The sequence below is a fragment of the Gossypium arboreum genome, chromosome 9 (genome assembly GCF_025698485.1).
Source record: "Gossypium arboreum isolate Shixiya-1 chromosome 9, ASM2569848v2, whole genome shotgun sequence".
Taxonomy (NCBI): domain Eukaryota; kingdom Viridiplantae; phylum Streptophyta; class Magnoliopsida; order Malvales; family Malvaceae; genus Gossypium; species Gossypium arboreum.
In genome coordinates this window covers 66,546,971-66,572,430 of record NC_069078.1, presented here as the reverse complement: position 1 = coordinate 66,572,430, position 25,460 = coordinate 66,546,971, and the positions used below count along the sequence as shown (strand labels likewise).

General features: G+C 37.8%; 2 non-coding genes across 2 annotated transcripts; both read right to left on the bottom strand.

Moving 5' to 3' along the window:
* Positions 1–1,195: 1,195 nt before the first annotated feature.
* LOC128280954 (small nucleolar RNA R71) lies at positions 1,196–1,302 on the bottom strand. Its single transcript, XR_008271172.1, has one exon. It is a non-coding gene; the product is annotated as a small nucleolar RNA R71 (small nucleolar RNA).
* A 17,689-nt stretch (positions 1,303–18,991) lies between these two features.
* On the bottom strand, positions 18,992–19,098 carry LOC128281054 (small nucleolar RNA R71). Its single transcript, XR_008271270.1, has one exon. It is a non-coding gene; the product is annotated as a small nucleolar RNA R71 (small nucleolar RNA).
* Between the last annotated feature and the right edge of the window lie 6,362 nt (positions 19,099–25,460).

Genomic DNA, 25,460 nt, shown 5'->3' with positions numbered 1-25,460 from the left:
ATCTAATAAGGGAATCCATAGATCGAGTTAATGCGACAATAGGAGTTTTAATTAGAAAGAGATTTCGATTAATCAACCTAGAGTCAGTTGTTTTTAGTCACGAGAGAAATAATAACATAAACTAGAGATTTTTACAGATTAAGTCAAGTGAATAAATCGTCTAACTCAAAAGTAATAATTGAAGTCTAGGTGGATTCTTCCTTGGGTATTATCTTCTCCATCAGTCTTCTAAAAAGTATTTCCCAATTTTAATTTCTGTCGTAATCTTAGTTAATTAGATAATTAGTTTTAGTTTAAAAACATCCTTTAATTCTTAGGTTAGATAATAAAAAGATAGTAACTACTAGTACTTTTAGTCCTCGTGGATACGATATTCCTGGTCACACCATAACTATACTACTATTGGATAGGTGCACTTGCCTTAGTCGAATTTTTAGTTAGTTTAGCGACCATCAAGTTTTTGGTGCCGTTGCCGGGACTAAGATATTTGGAACGCTTGATTTTTATTATTTTAGCCAATTTTACTTTTATTGCAATTTACTTTTTGCTTTTAGTTTAATTTTTCTTTTCTAAATTTTTCTTTTTAATTGCTTCTGGCAGGTGTCTCTAGTTTTTGAATAGGAGGAACTCGTCTGGACCTTTGCTTTTTGACTGTGAGATCGTGAGCACAGCTTGCAGAAATCAAAGAGAAATAAGGCAAAGTCTACAATACATAGAGGAAGAGCAAGAGGACGATATCCATACTACAACTGAGGAGATGGCTGATAATCAGAATAATTCGCTACCTCCAGTGGTTGCTACAAATCCAGTAAATCAAGATCCTACTCCTTATACTGCGTATGATTATGCTAAGCCCAATTTAACAGGAACTAAATTGAGAATAGTTAGACCTGCTATTGCTGCAAATAATTTTGAACTGAAACCTAACACGATTCAAATGATACAACAGTTTGTTCAGTTTGATGGTTTGCAGGACGAGGATCCAAACACTCATTTAGCAAATTTTCTAGAATTCTTCGACACTTTTAAGATCAATGGCGTTTCTGACGATGCCATTCGCCTACAGTTGTTTCCCTTTTCATTGAGGAATAAGGCTAAACAGCGGTTTAACTCGCTACCACGAGGGTCAATCACCACGTGGGAACAAATGACTGAAAAATTTTTACTTAAATATTTTCCTTCGGCTAAAATGGCTAAATTGAGGAATGATATCTCTTCTTTTGTGCAGATGGATCTAGAAACTTTTTATGATGCATGGGAGAGATACAAGGATTTATTGAGAAGGTGCCCTCACTATGGGCTACCTTTATGGCTGCAAGTTTAGACTTTTTACAGCGGTGTGAACCCCTCAACAAGACAATTGATTGATGCAGCCGCCGGTGAAAATTTAAACAACAAAACACCTGAAGAGGCTTACAAATTTATTGAAGAGATGTCACTGAATAACTATCAGTGGCAAGTCATGAGAACAAAGTTGACAAAAGCAGCTAGTGTTTTCAGCCTCGACGCGGTCACTATGGTATCTAACCAGGTAGAACTTTTAAATAAAAAGATTGATGGTTTGTATGATTCTACTCAGGTACATCTAGTGATGAGGTGTGATTCAAATGGAGGAGGAGTGCACAACACAGATTATCCATCATTCAACCCTAGCACCGAGGAGGAACAAGTCCACTATATGGGTAATAATTCTAGACCTCAAAATAATCTGTATAGTAACACTTTTAATACAGGTTGGAGGAACCATCCCAATTTCTCGTGGGATGGTCAAGGAAATCAAAAACCACAACATCCTCCAGGTTTTCAACAATCACCTTATCAATAAGAAAAGAAACCGAACCTTGAAGAGATGCTTACAAAATTTATCTCGGTGTCAGAAACTTGTTTTTAGAATATCGAAACAACACTTAAGAATCAGCAAGCATCAATTCAAGGGCTCGAAACTCAAATAGGACAGCTTGCTAAGTTGATTTCTGAACAACCACAAGGTAGCATGCCCGGTAACACAGAAACTAACCTAAGGGAGCAACTCCATGCCATTACTATGCGTGACGAAGAAGGGTTAGTTGAATCTAAATTTGAAACGAGGCACGAAGCTGTGGTAAGTAATGGTAAGGATGAAATGAATCACGGTACACAGAAGCCGATAAGCAAAGAATATAAACCTCGTGTACCATATCCTAATGCAAAAAGAAGAGACCACATAGATGAGCAATTTGGTAAATTCCTTAAACTACTTAAAAAATTACATATTAACATACCGTTCATTGAATCTCTTTCGCAGATTCCAAACGCAGTTAAATTTTTAAAAGAACTTCTGAAAAATAAATAGAAGTTAGATGAGTCATCGCATGTGGAGTTAAATGCAGTCTGCTCAGCTATTCTACAAAACAAGTTACCCAGCAAACTGAAAGATCCAGGGAGTTTTACAATTCCTTGTTTAATTGGTAGTTTGAATGTTAACAATACTTTAGCTGATTTAGGGGCAAGTATTAATGTTATGCCTTATAAAATGTTTAAACAAATAGGACTAGGGAAGCCTAAACAAACTAGGATGATCATTCAACTAGCTGATAAAACTATTAAAATTCCTAGGGGTATAATTGAAGATGTGCTTGTCAAAATTGATAAATTTATATTTCCAGTTGACTTTGTTGTTTTAGACATGGATGAGGATGGTGATGTGGCTTTAATTTCAGGAAAGCTCTTTTTAGTAACTGCTAGAACCATCATCGATGTTGGCACAGGTGAATTGATACTTCGTGTAGTAATCGAGACGATTTTTTAAGTTCTGTTAACTTGAGTAATGTTAAGGCACAAACTTCTTTGCAGGAATCCCTCAGGAAGAACGTGATAGAGCCTCATTCTAATCCATGCAACAAAATAGAGCTACTCATGAAGAACGAAGGCTTCAGATCGATGAACTAGACGAATGACGAACACATGTTAAGGAGAAACCAAAAGTACACAATGAATCCAAGCGATACTACAATGAGCAGAGGAATGAAACAAAACAATTTAAGGTCGGGGACAAAGTATTGTTAGATGAAAAGGACCCTAGAATTGCTACTTCAGAGCTCAATACAAACAGAGCGATTCCCTTCACGATATTGAATACCTTCCCACATGGAACAGTCGAGGTAACACATACTGAATTCGAAACTTTCAAGGTAAATAATACCTGACTCAGATATTATTTTGATACAATTGATAGCAGAAGTGAGGAGTTTCAAATCCTCAAGCCACCGTGACCACACGAAATTTAGGTAAGTCGAGCTTAGATTTTAAATAAGCACTTATCGGGAGGCAACCCGAGCATTAACACCACTAATTAGTTTATTTTATCTATTTTTTGTGTTTTTATGCAGGAACAGTGACCCACACGGCCTAGACACAAGGGCGTGTCCTTGGCCGTATGGAAACAGGACTGAAATTTCCCAAATATTAACATGCACACGGATCGTGATAAATCCACACGGGCGTGCGACACGGCTGTGTAGACCACATGACCTGGACATACGGGCGTGTCCGAAGCCGCGTAAAAAATAGAGCTAAATTTTCAAATTTTAAACAAGTCAGAGAGTTACACGGGTAAGTCGCATGGGCGTGGGAGAGGTGAACAACGTAGCACACAGCCTGGACACACAGGCGTGTCCTAGGCCGTGTGACGAATGGGCATTCAATTTTCACTATTAACACGGCTAAACTCGAGCCACACGGGCGTATGACGTGGCCATGTAGCCCAACACGAGGCCTTAACACGACTATGTCTAATTTAAAACCTCCAAACCCTAAATCCCTTCCCTATTTTTTTGTCTTCTTCCCCCATCTTCCTCACAACCCTTAGCCGTCGTCCCTATTCCCCTCCATTATTCTGGCCACCACCCTCCCCTTTCTGTTAGCCTCACCCTTGCGACCCCCTCTCCTCCCTCTTCCTTTTTCTTTTCTCCCTTCATCTTCCATTTCTTCTTCTTTCTTTACCCTAACCATTCCAAGCCCTTAACCTCTTCCATTTTCCTCCATCGATGAGCCACCAATGCTCGGTCACCGCCGCGACATTCCGACCACTTTCATTTTCACTGTCGATCCCCTCTTATTCCTTGTTTTTTGTTTTGTTGTTGTTGTTATTATTATTATTATTATTATTATTATTATTATTATTATTATTATTATTATTATTATCATTATTAGTATTATTATGTTATGCATTCTATCTTTATCTTTTATTTAGGTCTTTTCCTCTATTTTTGTTTTGTTTTATTATGTCTTTGAGTTGATGTCTATTTTGCTGCAGATTAGTTTAGGTTAACTCTATTTAGTTTAATTGCTGCTGCTTTTCTCTTAGAAGCTCTATATTTAGTTTATCACGTTTGTCATATCTGTCTCCTGCCAATTCGTATAATCTAATATTCATTCTTTTGTTGACTTTATCCCTCATTATCATTCCTTTAAATATTTTGTAGATTTAATTAGCGGCTATTGGTTTTAACATAGTTACATCCATAGTTTGTCTACATCGTTATTAATTCGTTACTTCCTATTTTATTATTTAATTATTTTCTGATTTGGACTCTTTTACTTTTGCAGGTTTATAATGACGAACACACGAGGAAGAAGATTGCCGTCCCCACTTCTAAAAAACGTAAGGGTCCTGACGCAACTTCTTCGAGCTCCTCTACTGAAGCTCATCACCCTCTGCTTCGATTTTTGACAGGACCACTGGACAACTTATTTCAGCTTCTTCAAGTATGACAATTGGGAGTGGGCCGATGTTTTGACTGGGCCACATTGGAGTAGATCGAACTAGATGATGAGGTCCGTGCTTTCATTACCACTGCCCGGTGGGATCGATTCTTTGCGATTATCGAGCCTACCTATTTAGAGCTTACCGTGGAATTTTTCACTACTTTCCATCTACAGCATGTGATGAATACCCATGACGAGATAGGTACTATCACTTTCCGACTTGGTAGCTTAGTGCGATATATAAGCGTCCCTGAGTTTGGCGCAACTTTGGGCATATACACTTATGAGTTTATAGGTGCCGATAACTTTTTTTGCCTCCACCGTCACATCCATCACTTACCTTTGTGCTGTTGGACTGATATCACAGCTAGTCAGATCCGTTATGACGCGAGTTGCTTAAAGGCAACATCTCTTTCTCTGGCTTTACGATAGATCTGCGCCTTATTAGTTCACACGTTGACTGGTAGGAGAGAGAGCACAGGAGTTGTAAGCACTACTGACATATATTATCTTTGGAGCATGGCGACTGGTCACGTCTTTGATTTGGCATACTTCATAGCGCTTTCTTTTCGCCATTAGACGGACCACATAGGAAGGGTCCCATTTGTCTTGGCCCCTACGTGACTCGCCTCGCTCGACACTTCGGTCTCTTCAACACTCTAGAGATGTCATCGACACTCACACTAGTCGGCCAGATGGCTCCTCAGAGAATTTCTAGTATGATCCACATGAGGATGATAGAGCGGCGCCTTGGATTCGACCCCCATCAGTACAGACTCGATCACTTTGATGGTCAGGATGAGCTAGAGGACATTACTGATGATGTCCCTCCCCCTCACGGGGACCTAAACCCACTGCCACCACCGAGTCATCGACCTCCTGCTACCACTTTGATCGATATATCTGAGGAACTTACTCACTTTGAGCAACAGTGTTTTGCAAGGTTCGACAGCATCGAGGTGACTCTGCAACAAATTTGCCAGCATTTCTACATCTCATCTGCACCACCACCACCTCAAGATCCATATTTCGATGACGACTTTTGAGTTCATATATATTTTATTTCTTTTTCTTTTATTTTTTTTCTCTTAAGACTTATGTTTTATATTTTGAACTATGTTTATCTTTATGGTTATTATTAAGTAATCCTTTAATTCTCTTCCACAGTTGTGTTTATTTTCTTATTAGTAACTCAAAATCATGCTTTTCATTAGCCTTATCTACATCTCTAGCTTTCACTATTCTAAGGATTTCATCCAAAATTCAGAGCAGTTTCGCTTCTCTCCCTCTCTTCTAATATTATGCTTATATTATTATTATCTATCTTCGTACATTGAGGACAATGTATATCTTAAGTGTGGGGAGGTTATTTATATGTTTATTAAAAAATCCCTAAATCTTTATCTTATTATCAAATAATTTCCTCATACTATTATTAGAGTGAATCCTGATTGATTTATGATTTTTATTAATATGTTTTTGAATTTAATCATAGGGAATTATGTATTGATGGTTTAAACTTTGAAGGCATTAGAGAATCAAGCATGATAAGTTGACTTTTGAGAATTAAAATTGCTAGGTTGTTTCCCTGAATTGAGGTATTAGCTTAAAGTTTTGAATTTATAGGATTGACATCAAATTCCCATAATTTTCGTGAGATTTTTAGCCTTGTAGAGCATATATCTTTCTTGCTCACTGATTTTATTGGTTATGAGTGTGTCAACATTGATTTGTTATTCTAGAACTTGCTTCAATTATACATGTCAATGCCACACCTTTGATTTGATATACCGAGATGATAAAGGCGCTTAGGTTTTAACCCACTTACTGATAAAAAGCCTACCCACATAATTGACCCTTAGTGAACCCCTTTGAGCCTTAACCATTGTTTCTTGATTTTCCCTTGAATGCTAAACCACCACTTAACCCTTTTTGATTCATTAAGAATTTTTCCCTTTTTATTGACTCCCTTTTTATCGAGATTTGATTGGATTAGTTACCAAACTATTTTCATTGCTGAATTATTCCTTACTATGTACTCTCTACTTGTTCTTATAAAAAAAAATTGTATATTTATATTCATTCAATTACATATTGTTCTAAAGAGCTTGGATAAGTTAAAGTCAATATAGTAAGAAAAAACTCACTTAATTAGTTCTGGATGGTTTTAATTTTGGCACTTGATTGTAATTCAATAATTAGCTATATTTTTTTAAGTTTGGTAATTTATTAAATTAATCTTGATTCTAATCCTCTTTTTCAGCATTTATGCACATCTTTAACCCAAGCCCCATTACAACCCTGTTAAAGACCTTTTTATTTGTGTATCATCTCATTTATAGTGGTGGAGATTTGATTTCATGCAAGCCTATGGTAATAACTTTTCATTTGACTATTGAGTGCTTAATTATTGAACCTTAAACACTTTGGGTGATTTGAGTGAATCTTTAGTAAGGATATCAATTCTTGTCCATTTGGAATTAAAGGTGGTTACTTAGATAAAGAGGAATACCTATGATTTTATGATTAAAATGCTCAACTTTGATTGTTTGAAACTTTGATGTTCTTTTAACTGAATTCTCAATATATGATTACTTGTGGTTTACTTCGATACATTATTAATGAGAATTATAAGTTGAGAAGAATTTATTTTAATTGAGAGTTGAAGATTTTGCTTGAGAACAAGCAAATGCTTAAGTGTAGGGATATTTGATAAACCATAATATATACATATTTTTACCCCATGTTTAACATATTTATGGATGATTTTTCCTTAGTTTCATTGAATTCGATGCTCCTAATCCTCTAAATTTATGTTTTATACTTAGGTGAGCATAGAAAAGCAAAAAGAGCAAGAAACGGACCAAAATAGACAAATTGAGCCTAATTCAGTGTTTCACATGACCTAAGCACTTCCATACGGGTGATCCACACACCCGTGTGTGACACGCGGGTAGGCTACATGCTCGTGTGTCATGGCCGTGTCGACTAAAAACCAACTCAGAATTACACACGGCCTGAACACCATCACACGGTTGTGCCACATGGCCGTGTCCTTGTCAAGCCCAAGTTTAATTCTACTCGAAAAAGGCTAATTTTGAGGGTTTTGAAGCATTCCAAAGTCTATATAAACACCCTAGAAGAGGATTAAAGGGGACACGCAGAGTGGAAGGCAGAAACTATTCAATGATAGCCATCAGAATCAACTCGGAAGCAGAATCTACTTCAAGACTAAAGATTTACATTCAATTTCCCTAGAAGTTCTTTGGGTTTCTTTATGTTTTGTTGTTTTCCCTATTTTGAGATGTTTTCCATTTTTAAGAACTAAACTCCCTTAACACCTATGGGAGATGAAACCTAAGGTGAATCTTATTACTATTTGAATGATATGATAAATACTTGTTCTTATTCTTAATTTTGAGTTTTAACCCTTACTTTAATATTCCAGGATATTAATTTAGGTTCTTGATGTGTTTATTTAGTGGAGCAAAAGTCCCTGTTTAAGAGTAAATCATTCATAATTAAGTGGAGTTGCATGCAATCCTAGAGATAAGACGACATAAATCTGTCGGATTAGAGTCAAATCTAATAAGGGAATCCATAGATCAAGTTAATGCAGAAATAGGGGTTTTAATTAGAAAGAGGTTTCGATTAATCAACCTAGAGTCAGTTGTTTTTAGTCTCGAGAGAGATAATAACATAAACTAGGGATTTCTACGGATTAAGTCAAGTGAATAAATCGTCTAATTCAGAAGTAATAAGTGAAGTCTAGGTGGATTCTTCCTTGGGTATTTTCTTCTCCATCAGTCTTCTAAAAAGTATTTCCCAATTTTAATCTCTGTCGTAATCTTAGTTAATTAGATAATTAGTTTTAGTTTAAAAACATCTTTTAGTTCTTAGGTTAGATAATAAAAAGATAGTAACTACTAGTACTTTTAGTCCTTGTGGATACGATATTCCCGGTCTCACCATAACTATACTACTGTTCGATAGGTGTGCTTGCCTTAGTTAAATTTTTAGTTAGTTTAGCGATCATCAGTATCATATCATGAAATAAAGTTACGATGGCTCTTTGATACGTCGCTCTCGCATTTTTTAGTCCGAATGGCATCACTTTATGGAAAAATGTTCCCTACATAGTTACAAATGTCGTCTTTTCCATATCTTCAGGATGCACCTTAATCTGGTTGTATTTGAAGAAACCATCTATGATGGAGAACAGTAAGTAACTTGCCGTGTTGTCCGCTAAGGTGTCGATATGAGGTAATGAGAAATTGTCTTTCGGGCTGGCTTTGTTTAAATCCTTGTAGTCTATGCACATTTATACTTTCCTATCTTTTTTAGGGACGGGGACAATATTGGCTACCCATTCTAAGTATGTAACCACTTGTCAAAAACTAGCATTGAATTGCTTCTTAACATCTTTTTTATTTTCAGCAAGATATTAGGCCTCATCTTTCGGAGTTTCTGTTGAACTGCCTTACATTCTTCCTTTATGGTGAGTTGGTGTTCTACAATATCAGTACTTAGCACAGGCATGTCTTGATATAACTATGCGATGACATCCTTGAATTCTTGGAGTAACTCAATGAGGTCTCACTTTATCTCTGCGACAATATAAGCTCCAATCTTCACCTTTTTTTCCTCTCCTAATCTCACAATTTCCATTGACTCTTTGTAAGGTAGGATTTGGTTCTCATCTTTTTCTACCATCGTCAACAAATTAGGAGATATGCTACAGTTTCGATCATCTTTAAAATCTTGAGAATCTTCCATATACATATTTTGCTCAAAAGGAGACTCTGAGTCAGTAGTAATGTCGCTTATATCATTAATATCTGGAGACCTGTTATAGGGGTGAAGGAAGATCTAAAGAACAAAAGAATCTAAGAATAATTATATGTATAGTATGTTTATGAATGGAATGGAAAGAATAAAAGAATATTTGCTTAAGATGATACGCAAAGATGCATTTTATTGAAATAAAGATGTTTGGACATAAGCCTATTTCAAAAAAGGATTCTTATTGCTCCTAGGCTTAGAGCAATAAGTTTGTTTTAAACATTACTCTGAATTAGCTCTAAAAACTACAGAAATCTCTTCCGTAGTCCAATTGTTCAGAATACTTCCAGGTATGTAGGGGCAGATGGCTGATAAATTTTCTCCCCCAATTCCTTCTTCAGATATGGCGTTGATGTTCAAATTTCTCAACATTTCTTCTATGGTTTCTTTTCTTGACATCTTTCATTCAGAGTGAATAGTTCCTCCTGAGATGAAAGTTTTGGATATATGGGGAAAAGTCATCGATTCCCATTTGACCTCTCCCCCGCTTAATCGCGCTCTTTTCTTTTCTTGCTTTTTCCCTAACTCCTTCTTCTTTTGCCTCGCATCTGGCTTAAATCCTAAGCCAAAGCGGTCTCGTTTGTCCTTCAGCATTGGTGCTTGAACTTTTCATTGGATGTATTTTTTGATAATCTTCCCGACAAGGCTTCTTTCTCAACCGTTAGTTGTAGGCTAATCCTTGTAGTTTTGGAGATTTTGGGCATCGGAATCTTGTTTCCTTTGACAATAAAAGTTGCATTCACAAGTTCCAATGATTGAAAGAAACATTCTATCACTTCATCATCTACCCCTGTGTATGGCGCTTCTCTGGTTACGGATGCAATAATGTTTTATTCTTCGTTTATTGTGACTAATCGACCCTTTGTCACTAATTTTAGCTTTTGGTGTAGTGATGACGGCACTGCCTTAGCTGAATGCATCTAAGGCCTCCTCAACAAGCAGTTATAAGAGGGCTTGATATCCATCACCAAGAAGTCTACCTCATATGTGTTTAGACCAATTAAAAGAGGTATCTCAATCCTTCCCATCACTTTCCTTTCTGTACCATCGAATGCTCTCACTATGTTTTGACACGTCTTTATATGAGAGCTATCCACAAAAAACCTATTCAATCAGTGTAAATCTATTATCAATTAGCACCTCTATCAATATATATCCTTTGTAGCAGGTAGTGATATGTAGGGCCTTCATAAATTCCATGCTCCTGGCGGTATTTCATCATCATTAAAAAAGATGAAATTATCGGTGCTTATGTTATTGACCAGACAATCCAGCTTGTTTACAAAGATATCCTTAGAAACATAAGTTTCGTTCAACACTTTTTTTAATATGCTACGATGTGTCTCTGAGCTTAAGAGTAAAGCTAGTACAGATACGCGAGCTGGCTGCTTGTGTAGTTGTTCTACAACACTATACTCACTGTGCTTTAGGAATTTTAAGAATTCTTTAGCCTCTTTCTCAGTTACCAGCTTATTAACAGGCGATTCAAGTCTGGCTATCTTCTCCTTCTTTTGTTCAAGCACCGAGGCTTTTCTTTTAACGGGCTTGACTCTTGTATTTGCGGGATTATATCATCTTCCACTGTGTGTGTAGAAACCCACATCCTGGCCCTCTTCTGAAGTGCTAACCGGGTTCTCCTCTCCAGGGATTGTCATGTTGCAGTCATAATTCCAGGGAACCCCCTTGCTGTCCTTGTAGGGAAAGGCTACAGGTTTCTAGATTATGACCCTTGGTGCAATTTGTACTCTAGCTTTATTGCTTCTTGGTCGTGAAATAATAAGCACTGGGTAGTTGACTTTATAGACCTTCTTTGTTGACCCTTCTTCTGAGGCACACACATCTTTTCCTTCCGAGCCATTGGCATATTAAAAGAATTCTAGCTCCTTATTATCCATCAGATTTTGCACTAGGGCCCTAAATTCAACGCACTCCTGGATCTCATGACCTTCTTCAGCATGGAACTCACAGTAGTTCCTCATCCTTTTGGGTCTCTCCTCTGAGTCCTGTTTGATTAATCCCTCTTTTGTCATTTTCTTCCAAACCCATTTCAATGGGTTTTTCAGTTCCGCTACATTTATCTTGGTTCTCTTCCTTCCACTCTCAATTATTGCGTTTACCCCTTTATCAGAATGACTGGGTAACAAATTTCCTGCCACATTTGGTCTCGATGGATCATCGAACTTCACAATACCCATTTTAATGAATCTTTCAATTAAATTTGTAAAAGCAATGCAGTTCTCAATTGAGTGTTCCGTGATTCCTATGTGGTACTTGTATTGAGCAATCGCGTCGTACCATTTTCGGAATAGAGGTTGCATAGGTTTCAAGTAGAAAGGGGATACCACATGTGCATCAAACAGACTCTGATACAGTTCCCTATATGTCAATGGGATGGGTATGAACTGGAGCCTTTTTGTATTTGGCCTTGGGTGGCCCTAATGGCTAGTAAGTACTATCTTTGGCTAGCCTACAGTGATTGGTTTTGAATAACCTTTGTTATATATTCTTGTATTATTCACCTCATTTTCCTTTTTCGTCGGGGTTGATCTTTTTGCACGTTCCCTGTGTCTATCTTACCACTTCTAACTGTGTTTTCAATCATTTCACCGGACATTATTATATCTGAGAAGCTTTTAGTAGCGCTTCCCAACATATGGTGGATGAACAGGGTTTTTAAAGTATTGATGAAAAGCATTGTGGTTTCTTTCTCCAAAAGAAGTGGCTGGACTTGCGTTGCCACTTCTCTCCATCTTTGGGCATATTGCTTGAAGCTCTCACTTTACTTCTTCTCTATATTCTGCAAGGTGATTCTTTCGGGTGTCATGTCCATCACATGACTATATTGCTTCATAAAAACCTGTGCTAAGTCTTTCCATGAATTGATTTTGGCACGACTTAGTTGGTTGTACCATTTGGCTGTTGACCCGATCAAACTATTTTGGAAGCAATAAATTAATAATTGGTCATTATTAATGTATCTTGTCATCCTTCGACAGAATATCGTGATGTGAGCTTCAAGACAACTAGTCCCATTATGCTTTTCAAACTCTAGAGTTTTGAACTTTGGAGGGAGCACTAGATCTGAGACCAAACTCAAGTCCTTAGCATCAATTTCGCAATGATAATCAGCGTTTTCTATTGCTATGAATTTTTCTTCTAACCATCTGTACCGATCTTCAAGTTGTTTTGGCAGTTCCACTCTTGCTTTTTCCATTTCTACTATATCATCTAGATTAGAAACAGCGGGATTGGTTAGATTATCTCTCGGATTGGAGCCTGAACCCATTGGGTAGTTCGTTCGTGCCGAGGTATCAGCCTAATATTATTGGGGTCTGATAGTAACTGGTACCCTTCGTAGGTACGCCTTTGGTTGGGTCTAGGTATTTATCGGGTTAAAACTTGGGGGATAGGTAGGGTCTTCATTATCATCCCCTGAGTTAACCGTAATACTCTTCCATTTTTCGAGTCCTCTGGCCAGCAACTGCTATAATTGGCTTATCTACTTCATTGGGATCCTTGCATTTGATCCATCATGTCTTTTTGAATTTTGGCTAATTATTCTTGCATTTGTGTTTGCAACTGATCTTGCATATCTCTTTGCATTTGTTCTAATTTCTCTAATCTTTGATCTATTGTTTTGGTTTTGTGGCGGGTTAAACTCTCGTTGGTTTCCTGGGTATCTGTCATAATTTTAATTAATTAAGGTCTTTTTATGAAACTTGATGCATATGATGAGCTATAATGTAGATGAATTAGTGTAAAAAGAGGCATTGATTCTGATTCAATCCCATTAGAACAACGTTACTAGAAAACAAATTTCTTTACATAAAAACGAATTACATATACGGCTTTGCCCTAATACTCAAAAACTTGACTTTTCTAAGAAGCCAAGCTAATTCTCGGCCCAGATCCAATTCTGATTCATATTTTAAGCTTAGTACGTCAGCTTGGACTGCTAGGGTCTGCAAATGATCGGCCACCTCCCGTATTTGAGTCACGACTTCACCCATGATGTAGTCTCTATCCCTAACATGACCTTGAGAACGTTGAAGCTGCTCTTTCCAGTGTTCGTTATTCGTTTTAAGAAACTCAACTCAAAGTTCACAATTTAACAGTGTGGTCTCGAGCTCTCTTATCTTTCCATTCAACTCCTCGATCTTACTTAGGCTTGCCTTTAACTCAATTGTAGAGTTGCGACTACGATACCGATGAATTGATCTTTCTAATTCTGCTATTCAGGCTTTTAATCCAATCTTTTCATTTCGGCTTTGTAACAAAATCCTTTCTAGGCATCTTCTCGAACTCGAGCATCTTGGAATTTCTTTTCCCACTGATTGGCTTTAATCCTTTCCACTTTGGCCTTTTCCCGCTATTGCTTCGATGTTTTACCCAAGCCGGCAGTTCTTACCAACGAACCCAGCTTCTTATAATCCATTTTTAGACTGTCCAAATCTTCTTCGGTCTTGTTCTTTCCCTTCTTCAGTTTCTCAGTCTCTAGCTTCTGGATGTCGACGTCTAATGCTAGCTGCATCTTTTCCTCCTCTAGCTACTCTATCTTCTTTCCTAATTCCAAACTCTTTTTTTCAAAGTCTTACTTGATGATCTCTAACTCAGATGGGATTACTTGTAGATGCTCTTCTATCTGCCGAGTGTTTTCTTGACTGGGCATAGGGATGTTGTTATTGACTATTTTACCCTACCACCAATCATATTCGGGGGTCGTCAAGGGATTTGCAGAGAATCTTTTCATTCTGTGGGTTTGGTTCCAAGCGTTAGATATTTCTCGAACCTTATTCTTGTAATCATCACCCTTGTACGAAAACTCACACTGAGCCAACCCTTGCGTCGTTGGTATGAACTGCCTCGATCTATATTGTCTCAATACGAGCAAAGGAGCATATCCAACAGCTCCCCAAATCCCAAGTAGATGAACCCAGTCGAAATCTCCACATCGGTACAAAATTTCTTTAGGGATCATCCAAGAAGCCCTTCATTCAACGTCTTCATCTTGGAGATTTTGGAGAATCGCCATCCATTTTTCCTCCGAAATGTCGTTTCGCCTTGGTGTAGCCACTAATTCTTTCAAATAAGAGTAGTTCTTCGAGAATACTCGATAAGAAACTTTTTTACCTTCCAAAAGTGACTATGAAACCATGCTAACAAGAGTTGTGCACACCCAATGAACCTTCCTTTACCCACTCTTCGGCATGCACTCAAAAATCTGAAGGTTTTGGCCGAGATTGCCCGGACGGGCGTGACATTTTTGTCAAGTCGGTCAAATAAATCCGAAACTATCTCATCGATGTGCCCTAATGCTTTGGGGAAGATGATCAAACCGTAAATGCTTAAAGTGAAAACATCAACCCTCTTCTTCATATCCGGATGTGCCAAGATCAAAACTTTTCCAATGTATGCATTTACTATCTCCTTTTTACTTGATCCGGGTTGCAACCTATTGCTCACTCATTCCCGTTATGCTCATTAGCTTTTTTAAGAAAGTCAGGACATTGGCGGCAGGGATTTAAATTGCGGTCGCGGCTGTGTTTTTGGTCGCGTTGCGTTTATTGCGGTTGCAGACATAACGGATGCTATTGCGGTCACTGCGGGTATCGCGGTCTTGAATTTTTTTAAAATTCACATAACTTATTGTAAATCATAATAATTATAATTATAATTATAAAAAGTCACGTTTAATGATTTATAGTGTGTTTTCTAACACTTATGAACCTTTATTAATATGATATGAGAACACAACTTTTATAATCATTAATTATTCTTATATTTATTTATGAATTTTCTAAGAATGTTATATTAACTAATAACAAAGTAAAAAGAGAGGAAATATTAAACATTTATCATAATGAATAAGTTTGAAAGTTTTATAGATAAAATAATTAAAATTCATACACGAGGATGTCTTCAATATTTCTTGACAACTTTGAAGATGGTGAAGATATAAACATCTATGCTGCAAAAGGAAAAAAGGAATAGATAAATGTATAGATTCTCATTAATTATTCCTATTTCCTACCACTTATTCTCACTCTCATTCTACTTTCATATATAGTTTAACATGCTTCGATTCTTAATTATCTTTTCAGAAAAGATACTCCATTCATTTATCTAAAGATATATTTTAAATGTTTTAATATCATCAAAATTAAGAACATTAACAAAATTTTTCTTTAAAAAAAAACATACCTTACAAATAATGGTAGTGGTACGATTTAGTCTTCACCAATTAGTGGAATGACGAGGAAGATCAAATCCTTCACCTTCACATTGAGAGCGTTCTTGACTTGATTCTCTTGGCCTTTGTCCAAATTATATCCAAAAAAAGTAACATTTTCACCTTGGTTTTCATATAATTGATATGGAGGATATATTTGAGGAGGAGGATACATGAGAGGTGGAGGTGGGTGATACAGTGGTGGTGGGTGATACAGTGGTGGTGGAGGATTCATTTGAGACTGGTATGGCACACCATAATTAGGAAATGGTAGATAATAACCATATGGTTGTGGATAACCATGTGAAGGTTAAAAATCTGAAGGTTGTTCTGGTGGATAAAAACCTTGAGTGCTAGTAGATGAATCACTGTACCCAAGGTTACTAGAACTCGATCTCCTACCAGATAAAGAGCCTATAGAAGTATGCTTCTTGCCTTTTCCTTTTGATGGAGCTCTAGGTTCACTTCTATCTCTCATGGGTTCAGGAAACATATTTCCATCAAACTCTGATCTATCACAAAAATGTCCACTAGTGGTACCAACCCCATATTCTCCTCCATACTGACTAGAAGACCTAATTTCACCTTTATCACCACTATATCCATCATCCTCATCAATTGGACTTAAACTATCACCATCGGGTCCGTCACCACTCTGACTTGGCGTTGAACTAGAACTTAAATGAGACAAATTTTATTGTTGAGATTGATCAACATCCATTTCATCATTAGAGGTATCCACAGGAAACACATTGACATTTTCACCATCTAATAATGGATTCTCTTTCTCATGAACCCATTCTGATAGTGGATCAACATCTTCAAAGATATGATCAAGGCTAATAGGATTAAAACTAGCGTTTATATCATCAGTGCTCATTCTTTTTTGATACCTTATCTGAAGCCTTATATTATAATAGGTAAACACTAGTTTCTCAAGTTTTTTATACTTTAACCTATTTATTGCCTTAGTGTGAATATAACTAAATCTGCTCCAATTTCGTTCGCAATTTGATGCTGAAGTTGTTTGACTAAGCACTTTAATTGCTATTTTTTGTAATTTGGGAACACATGTGCCGTATATTATCCATGATAAACCATAAGTTATACATATTATTATCCCATGCTTAACACATTTTTGGGATAAATTATCCTTAGATTTGGTTAATTCGATGCTCCTAATCCTTTAATTTCATATTTTATACTTAGGAGAGCAAATGAGGGCAAAAAGAGCAAGAAACTAGCCAAAAACGGAGAAAATAGACCCACATGGGAAATCAACACGGTCTGAACTTCCTCACATGGGTAAGCCACACGGCCGTGTCCATTTGGCAGGATCGAAGCACGAATTACACGGGTAGACTACACGCCCGTGCCTATTTAACAGCCTTGACCATGGGTTGGAGCAATCGCACACGGGCGTGTCACACGGGCGTGTCCCTGTCAAGACCAAGTACAGTCTTCTTTGGAAAAAGGCCAGTTTTGAGGGCTTTTAGGCATTCTAAAACCTATTTATACACCTGAGGAGAACAGACACACGGAGTAGGAGGTAAGGGATTACTCAAGGGAAGCTGATTGATCCATCTCAGGAGCCGAATTCATCGTCAAGACTAAAGATCTCCATTCAATCTCCTTTAGGAGTTTTGGGTTTTCTTTATGTTTTTTATCTTTATTCTTTTGAGATGTTTCCTTTCATAATAATGAACTAAAACCCCTAAATACCTAAGGGGAATGAAACCTAATATGGATCTTGTTATTATTATCTGAATTGCATGATAAATATTTGGCTTGTTCTGAATTATGTGTTCTTAATTCTTGTCTTAATATTCCAAGATATTGATTCAAGTTAATACGCTTATTCAGAGGAGAAAAAGTCCCTATCTAAGAGTAAATTTGTCATAATTAAGCGGAGTTGATTGCACGCCTAGAGATAGGGTGACAAGGTTTTACCGGATTAGGGTGAAACCTAATAAGGGAGTCCATAAATCGAGTTAATGCAAGACTAGGTGTTAATTAGAAAGAGATTTCAATTAATCAACCTAGGGTTAGACGTTATTAGTCTCGAGAGAGATAATAATATAACTTAGGGATTTCTACGGATCAAGTCAAATGAATAAATCATCTGATTCAGAGTCAAATAACAAGTGAAGTCTAGGTGGATTTTTCCTTGGGCATTGTCTTAATCAATCGAGTTTTACCAAGAGCTTTTCCCCAATTTCTCTCTGTGCATCCTTAGTTTAGTTAATTAGTTTAGATAAACAAATCCCTTAATTTTTAGGCTAGATAATAAAAAGAAAGTAATTACTAGTACTCTTGGTTCCTTTGGGTTCGACAACCCGGTCTTGCTAAAGCTATACTACTGTTGGATAGGTACACTTGCCTTCATCGTGATAATAGTTAGTTTCAAGAATGATTAATTATAAATTTTTAAAACCTGTCACGAATGTCACGTATCAAGTTTTTTTGGCACTGTTGCCGGGAAACTAAGATATTAGGAACACTCGTTTTTATTACTTTAGCCATTTTACTTTATTTGTAATTTAAATTTTTATTTTATTTTCTAATTTTTCTTTTATTCGCTCCTGGCAGGTTTTTATAGTGTATGACTAGAAGAAACCCGTCGGGACCATTACTGTTTGATAATGAGATCGATCGCACAGTTCACAGAAACCAAAGAGAAATAAGGCTAAGCCTAAGATACAAAGAGGAAGAGAAAGAGGACGATATTCACACTACAACTGAGGAGATGGCTGAAAACCAGGAAAATCCGCTACCTCTTGCGGTTGCTACTAATTAGAATCCTATTTTGCGTACTATGTATGATTATGCTAAACCTTCTTTAACAGGAACTGAATCGAGCATAGTTAGGCCTGCTGTTGCTGCAAATAATTTTGAACTAAAACCTAACAGCATTCAAATGATCCAACAGTTTGTTCAGTTTGATGGTTTGCAGGACGAGGACCCAAACGCTCATTTGGAAAATTTGTTAGAGTTTTGCGACACTTTTAAAATCATAGCATTTCTGATGATGCCATTTGCCTTTGGTTGTTTCCCTTTTCGTTGAGGAATAAGGCTAAACAGTGGTTGAACTCGTTACCACGAGGGTCAATCACTACTTGGGAACAAATGACAGAAAATTTTTTATTAAAATATTTTCCGCCGGCTAAAATAGCCAAATTACGTAATGATATTTCTTCTTTTGTGCAGATGGATTTAGAAACATTCTATGATGCATGAGAGAGATACAAGGACCTTTTAAGAAGATGCCATCACCATAGGTTACCACTCTGGCTACAGGTTCAAACGTTTCACAATAGCCTGAATCCTTCGACTAGACAGATGATTGACGCAACTGCTGGAAGAACTATCAATAACAAGACACCTGGGGATGCTTATTAATTCATAGAGGAGATGTCACTGAATAATTATCAGTGGCAATTCATAAGGACAAAGCCGTCGAAAGAAGCCAACATTTTTAACGTTGTTTCGGTCACCATGCTCTCTAATCAAGTAGAACTTTTGAATAGAAAAATTGACGATTTTCTTGGTTCTTCACAGGTTCACCCAGTAATGCAATGCGAAGCAAGTGGAGGAGGATTGAGCAATTCAGAATACCTACCCTATGGGCATAACATGGAGAATGAGCAATTAAATTATATGGGTAATAACCGTCGATCTCAAAATAGTCCTTATAGTAACACTTACAATTCAAGACGGAAGAACCACCCAAATTTCTCATGGGGAGGCCAAGGTAATCAGAGACCACCACCGCCTCCATGCTTTCAACAACCACCGTACTAGCAGGAAAAGAAGCCAAACCTTGAGGAGATGCTAACAAAATTCATCTCAGTGTCAGAAACTAGTTTTTAAAATACCGAGACAGCACTTAAGAATCAACAAGCGTCGACTTAAGGGCTCGAAACTCAGATAGGTCAGCTTGCTAAATTAATATCTGAATGACCACAAGGTAGCCCGCCGAGTAACACTGAATCTAACCCAAGGGAGCACCTCAATGCAATTACCATTCAAGATGAGGAAGGGTTAGTTGCACCTGAACCAGAACCGAGGCAAGAAACTGCGGTAAGTAAAGGTAAAGGTAAGATGGACCACAGTGACCAAAACAGGTAAGTAAAGAGTACAAACCACGTGTACCATCCCCAAATGCGACAAGGAAAGACCACTTAGGCGAAAAATTCGATAAATTTCTTAAACTTTTAAAGAAATCACATATTAACTTACCGTTTATTGAAGCTCTTTCGCAAATGCAGAATGCAGTCAAATTTTTAAAGGAGCTTTTAGAAAATAAGCGAAAGTTAGATGAGGCGTCGCATGTGGAGTTAAATGCAGTTTGCTCAGCCATACTACAGAATAAGCTGGCCAACAAATTGAAGGATCCAAGGAGTTTTACGATTCCTTGTTTAATTGGTAGCTTAGATGTTAATAATGCTTTGGCTAATTTAGGGGTTAGTATCAATGTCATACCTTATAAAATGTTTAAACAACTAGGTCTTGGGAAACCCAAACAAACTAGGATGAACATTCAATTGGCCGATAAAACTATCAGATTTCCTAAAGGTATTATTGAAGACGTATTCGTTAAAATTGACGAATTTATATTCCCAGTTGATTTCGTTGTTCTAGACATAGAGGAGGATAGTAACGTGCCTTTAATTTTAGGAAGGCCTTTTTTAGCAACTGCCAAAACTATAATTGATGTTGGTACAGGTAAACTCACACTTCGTGTAGGAGACGAAACAATCACCTTTCAAGCTCGTAATTCGAATAACACATCGAAAATTGAAGGTGGTTGTATAAATCATACTATTAAAACTGACCATGTGGTGTAACCTACTTTGCTGGAAACATGTTCAGAGAACACTCCTGAGTCATGTTTGAATAATGACAAAGGGCCTATCTATTAAGAACGAAAGCTACAAATCGAGGAACTAGATGAATGGCAAGCACATAAACTGAGGGCACACGATAAACCAAAACCACGCCATGACGAGCTCAATATCTTACCAAATCAACTTAAGATTGGAGACAAAGTACTAATAGATGCAACAGACCCTCGTATTGCCACTTTTGAACCTAACAAAGCAATCCCTCTTATGGTACTCAGTATTTTCCCATGTGGTACAGTCGAGGTAATTCATCCCAAATTTGACACTTTTAAGGTAAACAGTACTTGTCTTAGACCTTATGTTGATAAAGTTGATAGCAGGGTGAGGAGTGTAAACTCCTCGCACCAACATGACCATGCAACAGAAAGGTAAGTCGAGCTTAAACTATAAATAAGCACTTCTAGAGAGGCAAATCGAGCACTAACGATGTTAACTTCTTTAAAATTTTAGTTTTTGACATCTAATCACAAACTGAGTCATTGAATTACAGGTTTTCTAATCCACACGGCCGGGAATACAGGTGCTCCATAGGTCGTGCTCACACCACGGGAGGAGAAACGATCGTGTGATACGGCAGTGTGAAAACAGTGCAAAAATTTTCCTTAACATAGGATGCGATAAGTTGCCACGGCCGTGCGATATGGCCGTGGGAGAGTCTATCAAACCAACACGGGCGTGCGACACGTCCGTGTCTATAAACGTGGTTGAAATTGAGAATGTAGTACGGGCGTACGACACACCCATTCCCATCAATCGTGATCAAGACTGATAAAATACCACGGGTGTGGATATCCATACACGAGCGTGAGAGAAGCGAACGAAGCAGAACACGACCGTGTGATACGGTCGCGTGCACCCATACGCCTAAGGAACACGGGCATGCCCCACGGTCGTGTACCCCAAAATCTATATATACCCCTCACTATTCATCACCCTCTTCCCCAAAATCCCTAACCCTAGCCGCTATAACCTACCACGCCCATGTGCCAATCACAGCACCACCTTTGATGACCCAAAGCTCCTCCCTCTTGTGTATACTATGTCAACCTCACATGGCAAGAAGACCGCCGTCTCCGCTTCGAAGAAAAGGAAAGGAGCAACGTCATCCTTGGGTCCTACCACTGAGATCCATCACCCTTTCCTCCAGTTTCTTTTGGGACCCCAAGAGGAACTATTTCAGAGATTATGGGCCCGACCCCTAGGTGTGGGCTGCTGCACTGACTGGGCCGTACTTAAACAAATTCAAATGGCTGACGTGGTCTGAGCCCTCTTTACGATTGACCCGTAGGGGCTCTTCTTTGAGATCATTGAGCCGAAGTACCTCGAGCTCACAATGGAACTCTGTTCGACCTTTCATCTTCAAGTTGTCATGACAAACTTCGACGATCCTGGAACGGTCCAGTTCCGCCTTGGTGGTCTAGTGTGCCAGTTGAGCTACCAGATTTTGAAATTACACTAGGGCTGTACACAGAGGAGTTCATGCACGACAATGAACTCGACACCCTCCATCACCACATCTATTATTCTCCCTCAAAATGCTGGAATGACCTTGTCCCTGCCTCAGTCACCTATGATCCTAGCCGTTCTAAGGTATCAGCTCTGGCCCCATCCTTACGATACCTACACGTCATTTTGGCCCACTTTTTGACAGGACGGCGAGAGAGCACCAGCGTCGTTAATACTCACGGCGCTTATTTCTTGTAGAGCATGGCAAACGGGCACGTCTTTGACCTTGCCTATTTCATTGCCCTTGCCATCCGCCATCAGACGAACCGGCATAGGAGAGGAGTTATCTCTATCGGGCCCTATGTGACTCGATTGGCTTGGCACTTTGGGATCCTGAACACAGCGGCACAATCATCCTCCCTCACTCTCATAGGCCAGATGTCCCCACAGGGTATCTCAAGCATACTACATATGAGGATGATCGAGAAACGACGTGGAACCTACCCTCCTCAGTACTGCCTCATCTAGTCCACCGAGGCGGAGGACCCAGAGGACATTACTGATGATGTTCTTCCACGTCACGAGAACCCACCGTCTCAGCCACCACCCATCCATCGTCCAGTTCATGTAGTGGCTTCATTCTCTGACATCTCTGAGCGCCTTACTCGATTTGAGCAGTAGTGTTTTCAGCGCTTTGATCACATTGATGCTACTCTTCATCAGATTTGTCAGCACCTTCACATCTCATCGCCACCACCACCTCGCGAACCATCCGGCGATGACGATGTTTAAAGACTTTTTATTTTTTATTTTTATTTCCACTTTTATCTTTATTTATCTTCTTTAAGTACTTTTTATTTTATTTTCCTTTAATATTATTTTAATTTTGGGTTCTATAGTTTTTATTAAATAATTTATAGTTTTGGCCATTTCATTACAAGTAATTATGCTTCCTTATATTTCCTAAAGAGTTCTTGATTTTATCACAATTATAAAGAGCTCCAAAGCTCATCATCACTTAAGAACTAAAAACTCCACTGGAAAAGGTTCTCCACGACTGCAATGTCCTACTCGACCACGAGCATAGCTACTACCAGATATAATATTCTTTTGGCGTAAGACTTATGGACTAATGAACCTCTACCACTACCGGAGTATCCTCCTCCACTCTCATCATTGACTTGGCCGATTATTCTCCATAACTCAAATTCAAGGAGTTCATTCATTATTCAGGAAGTTTCACTTCTCTCCCTATCTTATGATTATATATCTATATTTTTCAATATATCTATCTTTGTACATTGAGGGCAATGTACATCTTAAGTGTCAGGGGATCTTTTATATCATTATAAGAAATCCCTGAATTTTGTCTTGTTCTCATGTGATCTTCTCATACCACTATTAGAATGAATTCTGATCAAGTTATGATTTTTATTGATATGTTTTGAATTAAAACATAGACATTCATGTATTGATTGTTTAAACTTTAAGAAATTAGAGAATCAAGCAGGATAAGTTGATTTTTGAGAATTAAAAAATTTTAGGTTGTTTTCCCAAGTTTAGGTATTACCTCGAGTTAAAATTCACAGGGTAAACATCAAAAAGCCATAATTTTTGTGAGATCTTGAGCCTTTAGAGCATCTATTATTTCTTTCATGCTCACTGTTATTATTGATAATGAGTGCGTCAGTATTGATTTGTTATTCTAAAACTTGCTTGATTATGCATGTCAAGACCACACCATTTGATTTGATTTGTCGAGATGATAAAGGCACTTAGGTTTAACCCACTCACTCCACAAAAGCCTACCTTCATAATTAACCCTTAGTGAACCCCTTTGAGCCTAACAAGCCATTAATTGATTTACCCTCAATATTAACCCATAACCCATTATTGTTGAAATCCCCTAATTTGATCCCTATTTTTGTCGAGATTTGATTTGAATTAATTACTTAGCTATGTTTTATTCTTCGTTGCAATAATTAAGTTCTATGTTATTTGACTTGTTCAAAAAAAAATACTTACATACATATCAGTAGTAATTCATTGTTTTTTGAGCTTGAGTGTTAATTCCATATTCTGAGAAAAAGCTCATTTGTATTCAACTGATAATTAATTATTTTTCTAGTTAGGTGATTTTTTCAATTCAATCTTGATTCTAACCATTTCTTTTAGCTTGTGACCACCCCTTTAACCAAAGCCATGTTACAACCCTCTAAAGACCTTTTTGATTGATGTATCATCTTGATATATAGTGGTGGAGATTTGATTTTCATGCAAGCCTATGGTAATAACTTTTCATATTGACTAATGAGTGCTTTATTTGATGTCCTTAAACACCTCAAGTGATTTGAGTGAATCTTTAGTGAGGATGTTAAACTCTGTAATATTTTGATCAAAGGTGATTACTTAGATGAGGGGGGACACCTATGTTTTCATGATAAAATGCTCAACTTGGAATGTTTGAAACTTTGATGTACTTTTAGTTGAATTTTCAATGTATGATTACTTATGGATTATTTTGAGATATTATTGATAGGGATTATAAATTGAGAAAAATTTATTTTGATTGTGAGTTGAGGATTTTGCTTGAGGATAAGCAAACGCTTAAGTGTGGGGGTATTTGATAAACCATAATTTATACATATTATTATCCCATGCTTAACACATTTTTTGGATGAATTATCCTTAGATTTGGTGAATTCGATGCTCCTAATCCTTTAATTTCATATTTTATACTTAAGAGAGCATATGAGGGCAAAAAGAGCGAGAAACGGGCCGAAAACGAAGAAAATGGACCCATATGGGAAATCAACACAGCCTGGACTTCCTCACACGGGTAAGTCACATGGCCGTGTCCATTTGGCAGGATCGAAGCACGACTTACACGGGTAGACTACACGCTCGTGCTTATTTAGCAGCCTTGGCCTCGGGCTGGAGCAATCGCACATGGGCGTGTCACACGGGCGTGTCCCTGTCGAGCCCAAGTATAGTCCTATTCGGAAAAGGCCACTTTTGAGGGCTCTTAGGCATTCTAAAGCCTATTTAAACACCTGAGAAGGCACTTAGAATAGACACACGGACTAGGAGGCAAGGAATTACTCAAGGGAAGCCGATTGATCCATCTTAGAAGCCGGATTCATCGTCAAGACTGAAGATCTCCGTTCAATTTCCTTCAGGAGTTTTGTGTTTTCTTTATGTTTTATTATCTTTATTCTTTTTAGATGTTTTCTTTCATAATAATGAGCTAAAACCCCTAAATACCTAAGGGGAATGAAACCTAAGACGGATCT